The sequence below is a fragment of the Leptonychotes weddellii genome, chromosome 10, assembly GCF_054177405.1.
Source record: "Leptonychotes weddellii isolate Sample4059 chromosome 10, ASM5417740v2, whole genome shotgun sequence".
In the NCBI taxonomy this organism is placed as follows: Eukaryota; Metazoa; Chordata; class Mammalia; order Carnivora; family Phocidae; genus Leptonychotes; species Leptonychotes weddellii.
This window is the reverse complement of record NC_138378.1, coordinates 88,160,116-88,168,426: the sequence shown is the minus strand read 5'-3', so window position 1 is coordinate 88,168,426 and position 8,311 is coordinate 88,160,116. Positions and strand designations below refer to the sequence as shown.

The 8,311-nt window shown below is 47.0% G+C and overlaps 1 protein-coding gene across 1 annotated transcript in view; it reads left to right on the top strand.

Annotated features, from left to right (window-relative positions):
• Positions 1-1,095: 1,095 nt before the first annotated feature.
• Positions 1,096-8,311, top strand: part of CD8A (CD8 subunit alpha) — a 35,339-nt gene continuing 28,123 nt past the window's right edge. The window contains exon 1 of the mRNA XM_081796748.1: positions 1,096-1,411. The gene's annotated coding sequence lies outside the window, so the exon portion shown is untranslated. The remainder of the gene's footprint in view (positions 1,412-8,311) is intronic.

The following is an 8,311-nucleotide window of genomic DNA, read 5'->3' as shown; positions in this document are numbered from 1 at the left end:
TATAAAGCAAATGGCAGAGATAGGACTCTCCTGACAACCACCACCCAGTGACACCCAGTGAGATGTCCTGTGCCCGCACCCCAACCCATGGGGACAAAAGAAAGAGCAATTTCATCTTAGGTCCTGCAGAAGCTCGCCTAGTCTTATCACCATATGAAAGCCCAGAGTTCATGATTGTTACATAATAGCCATCCTTTTGGGCTCTGTCTCTACTCCGGTTGTGGCCGAAGCAGCAGCAAACTGCAACTGAAATGAAAAATTCTTCGCGATTGGTAAAATCTGATCCTTTAGAATTTAGATCTCTATGTTGGGAAAAGAAGTTAGTCTAATTCAGCTCCCAAAATAATACTTGGAGACCCTCAGTGACAGCCCTGCCAAATGCTCGTCCTCCCCACATTTAAATTCGTAAAACTCACATTCTCTAATTCTACCACAAAGTGTTTTTCTCAAAGTCCCAGTGAGCTTCCAAGAACCCCTTCTAAAGCAAGTCTACTCAATGGCTTACACTTGACCGCAGTTTCAAATCATTAGTGCAGCAAGATGAGCTTCCTGCTGCCACAAAATTCACATGGACATCCGCGTGTGAGCTTTTCCGTGGCCAGTTCCCTCTCTTTCTAGCCCACTCGAGGAAAGCTACCTGAATACAAGTAAGCAAGTGATGCTATATGTTATGGTAATAGCCTTGAACTCGCTCTGCTGATTTTAAGGAAGTGGGTATTTCTAATTGCTACACTTCACACCCGGCAGTGACAAAGTAAGGTACCCACACAGAGAAGGTTAAGAAGGTAAGCTGGGGTTCTTTCCAGGTGACAGGGCCCAGGCAATGCCTCTCTTCCTGGGTCATCTGCTTTCCCAGAATGTCTGTTGGTGCCCCTGGCCCAGAACCAATGCCGCTTTTAATGGTATCATTACGATCAGCGGTTCCTGTTTCCTCTTCATTTACAAACCCACAGTTATCACACAGATTCTTAGAATATTTCATTGTTTGCAAGAAAGTCACTATTCTAGAACTGCTCCTTGTTTTGTTTTGTTTTGTTTATTGGAAGGAGCAATTTGGCTTTATAACTCCATCACCCTGCCCCACAACTTGGGGAGGCGTCGCTGGCTAGCCCAGGGGACAGGTGTGACCTGCCTTCATTCCCGGGGCCCAGATGGACTCCTCTGACGACAAGGGGCAGAGCTAAGAAGACAACATGGGCCCTGGTATTGCCTGCACAGCGCTCCCCCACCAGACCACACTTCCTTTCAGTCTTTCAACGGTACCTCAATATAACATAAATGAGACTTTCTAAAAACCACCTGAAAATGCAGGTGTCTGAGTCGGCTTGGTCTACAGATTTATCAAAGCCTGGAGGAGCTGTCTTGGATGTTTTCCTCCAAAAACTCCAGCCGTCGGTATCCACACATCCAGGTACGTGCTCCCATCCGTGACTGTATTGTGCCCGGGGTCCCTTCCTTGAGGACAGGGCTGCACTGTTCTCCATGGTGTGTCTTTGGCCGTGGCTGGCACGCACATGCTGAGTCAGCCAGCCTGATAGAGTCAGGGAACGGGCGATAAAGGGCTGGGGGGGGATGGGCTGGAGGCTAGCCGCTAGGAAGGGAGTGGCCTTTCCTGGGAAGCTTCTGCCCCTCTGGTTACGGTCTGCTGACCATGCACACTTGGAGGTGGCAGGCGAGAGGGGGTCACTGCACTTTTCTTCTCCTGCGTTGCTTCTGCATGAATTTTGTTGGTTTCCTCCCAGAGGTGTTTGGCCCCCCGGGGAATCAACCAATAGGAGGCCTAGTTGGCTGGAGCCCAGGCTGCCAGGGCTAGGGTCTCTCTCAGAGCCTCGGGACATCCGCCTGGCGCAGGGCTCTTCCCACTTGGGACGTGCTGAGTGGTGCCTGCCAGGGCAGTGGTTCTGAGTCTGGTGTGATCACAGCAACCGCAAGCGAGCCACAAGCCTCTGTTTTTGCGTGCCTGGGGTTTGCTGCGACGGTTACAGAAGCCGGGGCTGCGCTTCCAATGGGGTCAGATTGAAATGCGCAAAGAATCCCAAATGTGGGACTTTTTCCCAAAGGAGTTAAAGGGAATAGACCAAGGAGGGGCGGGAGAGGAGCTGATGCGGGCAATTGCCCCCCAACAAGCAGGGGGAGTCAGGCAGAACTGCTATCACCCCAGGTCCCCCGTGCACACCTGCCCTTTTATGTGGGGACGCTATGTAGGGCAGCCCCTCTCTGCTCCAGCAGTGCCCCCCACCCCACCCCTACCCCACTGCTTGGGCCTGAAAGAACAAGTTCATTTACAAACACAGACGCAGTGTCATCCCCGCTCCTCGGCCTGCCCACAGCCGCCGGAGGCACCGTGGAGGGTCAACACTGACGGGGCCCAAAGAAACTACTCAGACTTTGGAAACCCAGTCTGGAGATTAATCCTCAGGAAATATGACTCTCAGTGTTATCAGCACTGTTCAATAACATTATTTATGTATTTAAGAATTATCGAAAGCAACCTAAATGATTGACAATAAGAGGCAATTTTAATAAACTGTGGTCCATTTACTTGGTAGACGATTATTCAAAGCTCAGAAATGGAGGTCATAAAGATTTTGTAAGAGACTCAGAATGTTTATGCAAATAATCAAGGAAAAACAGGACCTAACATTGCATTTGCAGGAAGTAAGGTCAACACAAGGCTCAGGAAAGAAGCACAAGAAAGCACATTTGAGTGTGCTCTGGAGGGAATCTTCTTGTCATCTTCTGTGGCAGGCTCTGCTCCCTCCTTTGCTCCTGCCTCCAACCACAGGCCTCAGGCCTCTGTCTCTCTTCCCTGGGGCCCTGCTTCAGGCCCTCAGGAGAGAACGTTGGGGGTAGCGATGGGGTCAGACATTTTCTCTTCCCATTTGCTCATTCAGTGGCAGGTTCACTCCTCATTCACTTACTTGCTCCTAGACCTTGGGCCAGTGGCTTCTTGCCCCCAGGCCTCAGTCCCCACGTCTACACACTGGAGAGAACAGTCGCACACACACACACAAACACACACTCTGGAAAAGGTCCCTCCCCCTCTTTCTGCCTGGATCCTCAGGGCTCCCTCTCAGCCTTCCTCCCAGATCATTCCCCCATCCATCCAGAAGACCCCACGGGCTTCTCAGTCCCCACTCCTCACACTCTGCCGTTCTTCCTCTGTTTTCCCTGTTACCTCTGTCCCACCACGCTGTCAACCTCAGAGAACACATGTGTCTCTTGAGCATCGCTTGCCCCTCCGCCTGGCACAATACATATTAAATAAATGAGCAAATAAACATTGTGTCTAAAATGAAAACAAATCAGGGACTTGGTCCTTATCCCCAAAGAGCTTTAAGAGTGGTTGTGGGAAAAGGACAAATATTGTATGATTCCCCTTATGCAAGGTTCCTAGAGTAGGCAAATCCACGGAGACAGAAGAGACAGAAGCAGAGCGGTGGAGGCCAGGGGGAGAGGGGTGGAGGTAAGGAGGAGCTGGTGTTTAATGGGGACAGAGTTTCAGTTTGGGAAGATGAAAAAGTTCTGGAGACGGATGGTGGTGAGAGTGGCACGGCATTTTGAATGTACTTACTGCCACCCAATTGGACACTTAAAAATGGTTAAAAAACAGGGCGCCTGGGTGGCTCAGTCGTTAAGCGTCTGCCTTCGGCTCAGGTCATGATCCCAGGGTCCTGGGATCGAGCCCCGCATCGGGCTCCCTGCACAGCGGGAAGCCTGCTTCTTCCTCTCCCACTCCCCCTGCTTGTGTTCCCTCTCTTGCTGTTTCTCTGTCAAATAAATAAATAAAATCTTTAAAAAAAAAAAATGGTTAAAATGGTTAGCTCAGGGTTATATCTATTTTGCCACAATTAAAAATTGTTTTAAATAATTATGGAGAAAGAAATAAACATAGTGAACTATTGGAGAATGACAAGACAGTATCTGAATAAATGGCACAGACAGTATCAGGCGAGGAGTGACACACAGAGCTCGGTCCAGCCCCTAGAAAGAAAAACGTCCAGCCCTGAGGGCTGTGTGGGGGGCAGAGTACAGCTTTGCACTGAGCATCACACCCCCAGAAGGGAAGTGAGTTATTTTTAAGCCTTCCATTTGTAAAAGTAACAGAACTGTGGTACTATATGTTACAGAAATTTAGACAGTAGCAAAAAGAGCAAGGGAAAGGAATCTTGATGCATTTTTTTCTAATGTTTTTTAGATATACTTACATAGTTGTACTCACGTGGAATGTATGTTTTTATAAAGTCTACTCTAAGCATTTTTCTTGTTCCTACATAGTTTTCATAATTCTAATACTTTGAAACTTTAATGTCTAAAATTGCTTTGAGTGGATTATCATACTTTACTTAAATAATCTGTTACTTCTAAACATTTCAATTGTTTCCAACATTTAACATCTCTATTTATACCTTATTGTACCGAATCAAAGATTGTATCTACTGGACAGATGTTCCAGACTGGAATTCCTGAGCACATGGGTATAAACATTTTATAGCTTTAAATGTTTTCCAGGCCACCAGCATGCACCAGTTTCACCCCACTTTCACCCACAACATGTATCACCTTTTTTTTTTCCTGCCGGGTTATAGGTGGGAAGTATTTTTTCAGCATTGTATGATAATTTTGTATTGGAAGATTACTACATTTTTTTTAAAGACTTTCTTTTTTAGAGCAGTTTTAAGTTCACAGCAATATTGAAAGGAAGGTACAGGGATTTCCCATACACCTCCTGCCCCCACAAGTGCACAGCCCCCCATGATCAACATCCCCACCAGGGTGCTACATTTGTTACGACTAATGAACCTCCACTGGCACGTATTATCACTCGGAGTCCAGAGTTCAGATTCGGGTTCACTCTTGGTGTACATACTATGGGTTTGGACAAATGTGTGATGACATGTCTCCATCATTACAGCATCATACAGAGTAGTTTGCTGCTCTCAGATCCTCTGTGCTCCTCCTGTTCATCCCTTCTTGCCCCCTAACTCCTGGCAACCATTACGCTTTACCATCTCCATAGTTTCGCTTTTTTTGAATGTTCCATAATTGGAATCAGGCAGTAGGTGGCCTTTTCAGATGGGCTTCTTTCACTTAGTAATGTGCATTTAAGGTTCTTCCATGCCTTTCCGTGGCTTGATAGCTCATTTCTTTTTAGTGCGGAATTATATTGCATTGCCTACAAGAACCGCAGCTTACTGATCCTTTCGCCTACTAAAAGACATCTTGGTCGCCTCCAGCTTCTGGCAAAGCTACCATAAATATCTATGACGGGTTTTGTGTAGACGTAAGTTTTCAACTTCTTTGGGTAAATACCAAGGTGTGAGAGTGTGTTTAGGTTTGTAAGAAACTGTCGAATTGTCTTCCAAAGTGGCCATGCCATCTTGCATTCCCACCAGCAATGCTCGAGAGTTCCTCTGTTCCACATTCTCATCAGCATTTGGTGCTGTCAGTGTTCTGGATTTTGGCCGTTCTAGTTGGTGTGAAGTGGTGTCTCATTTTAATATGTCCCTGATGACATATGATGTGGAGTGTTGTTTCTTAGGCTTCCTTGCCATCTGTATATGTTCTTTGGTGAGGTGTTAGCTAAGATTTGGGCTCATTTTTTAACTGAGTCACTTGTTTTCTTATTGTTGAATTTTAAGAGTGCTTTGTAACAGGCTTTTCTCAGATATGTCTTTTGCAAATATTTTCTCCCGGACTGTGGCTTGTCTAATCACTCTCTTGACATTGTCTTAGCTGAGCTGAAGTGTTTGATCATAATGAAGTCCAGATTATTATTTCTTTCATGGCTCAAGCCTTGGAAGAACGTAGCATTTTAAAACTCTGTGTTTCCTGGGCGCCTGGGTAGCTCAGTCGTTAAGCGACTGCCTTCGGCTCAGGTCATGGTCTCAGGGTCCTGGGATCGAGTCCCACACTGGGCTCCCTGCTCAGCGGGAAGCCTGCTTCTCCCTCTCCCACTCCCCCTGCTTGTGTTCCTGTTCTCGCTGTCTCTCTGTCATATAAATAAATAAAATCTTTAAAAAAAATAAAACAAAAACAAAACTCTGTGTTTCCCAAGTGGAACGCCTTTCCTTGTAGTACACAGACCTGCCTGCTGTGTTATAGAGCTCAAGTAGAGAGCTTATGCTGTGAACAGGGCAGGAACTCAAAACCCCGGATCGGGTACCTGGTTCATCGCCTGTGCCTGGGGATGAATCAGGGCAGGCTGCTTGGAAGCAGTTATCTAAGCCCAGTGCCACACTCTGTGGCTGCTGGGGAGAGGCTCCTCACCAAGGCCACAGCAGACACGGCCAAGGCTCCATCAGCCCTCCAAAGTGAGAAAGGAGCGGGGCTGGAAAAGGCAAAAGGATAAAGCAGGCAGGACAGGACGGAGCTAAGGAATTAAGCAGAGGGAAGGCAAGAGTGCAGCCAGCAGGGCGAGTGCGGCTCTGCCAGGAGGACCTCCCCCCTTTGGAGAGGACTGCTTGCTGTGGGGGCCTCCCCCCACTGTGGCAGGGTCTTGCTAAAAGTGAAACTGTAATTTTCCAGGGGTTCTGAAGGGGTTTGCCCTGGGAGGGAAGATGTTCCACTTGAGGGTCCACACTGGCTTAAAAACAATCCCTCCACCTGCTTTCTGTGACGAAGGCGCTGCTGCGGCGGCCCCATCACATCCAGCATCGCAGCCTGGGCCAGGGCGTGAAGGGCCCTTGTGTTTTAACCCAGGTGTGCCCACCGGGCGAGACTCCATCTGCTTCCTCGCACAAGACAAACAAGAATAATAAAGCTCCCCCGTGCTGAGTGCTGTGACAGGTGCGTTCCCTTTCTTGCTTACTTTCCCGAGAGCTAACAGGGTGGATGGTAGTAACTAACCCCTTTAACAGGTTAGGAAACTGAGGCCCAGAGGGGCTCAGCAGCATGATCGAAGTCACACAGCGGTTACTAAATCGGAGAGCTAGGTTTCCACCCCGGGGCAGCCTGACTCCAACACTTTACCTACTCCCCACACTTGCCAGACATCGCAGAGCTGTTCCTCTCAGACTTGGAGGAACAGCTAGCCCAATGAGTTTGGAGAAACACTTGGGGGAATAAGTGATAAAAAGTCTGAGTTTTTCGATTATTTGAGGAAAAAAAAAAGTTAAGCTGGCCCTTTCAAATTAGGTAAACCCAGCTATACCGAATGGTTCAGGGGGAGAGGTGAGGCCGGAGGGGGTGAATCTGGAGCCCTAGAGACAGACAGCGCAGCTTGATGCTTAGGGCAAAGGCCGGTGTCCAGCAGAGCTGGGCTGCCTATGTGACCCCAGGCAAGTGCCCCTGGCTATTGTTTCTCCCAGTGTTGTTGAGCTATAACTGATATACAGCATTATATTAATTTCAGGTGTACAACATAGTGATTTGATATTTGTATATATTATGAAATGATCAGCACGACAAGTCTAGGTAACATCCATCATCTCACATAATTATAAATTATTTTCTTGTGATGAGAACGTTTAAGATCTCTTCTCTTAGCAACTTTCAAGCATACAATAAAGTATTGTTAATTATAGCTGCCATGTTGTACATTATATCCCCAGAACTTATTTATCAACTGGAAGTTTGTGCCTTTTGATATATGGGTTTGTACCTTTTGAGAATAAATAGAAAGAATACCTCCAACCCATTTCTTTTTTTTTTTAAGATGTTTTTTATTTTGACAGAGAGAGACACACAGTGAGAGAGGGAACACAAGCAGGGTGGGTGGGAGAGGGAGAAGCAGGCTTCTCGCAGAGCAGGGAGCCCGATGCGGGGCTCGATCCCAGGACCCTGGGACCATGACCTGAGCCGAAGGTAGATGCTTAACGACCAAGCCACCCAGGCGCCCCATCTCCAACCCATTTCACCCACCTCTTACAGTATTTGTCTTTCTCCGCTTGACTTACTTCACTTAGCCTAATGCCTTCAAGGTCCCTCCATGTTGTCACAAGTGGCAAGATTTCCTTCTTTTAAATGGCTGAAAACTTCACTGTGATGTAGATATATCTCCATCCATCCATTGACACTTAGGTTGTTTCCATATCTTGGCTATTTTAAACAATGCTGCATTGAACATGGGGATGCAGATACCATTTCAAGATAGTGATTTAATTTCCTTTGGTATAAAACTATGGAAAGAGTCAAAATGTCCATCGACAGATGAATGGATAAAGAAGATGTGGTATATATATACAATGGAATATTATGCAACCATCAAAAAAACCGAAATCTTGCCATTTGCAACAACGTGGATGGAGCTAGAGGGTATTATGCTGAGCGAAATAAGTCAATCAGAGAAAAACAAGTATCATATGATCTC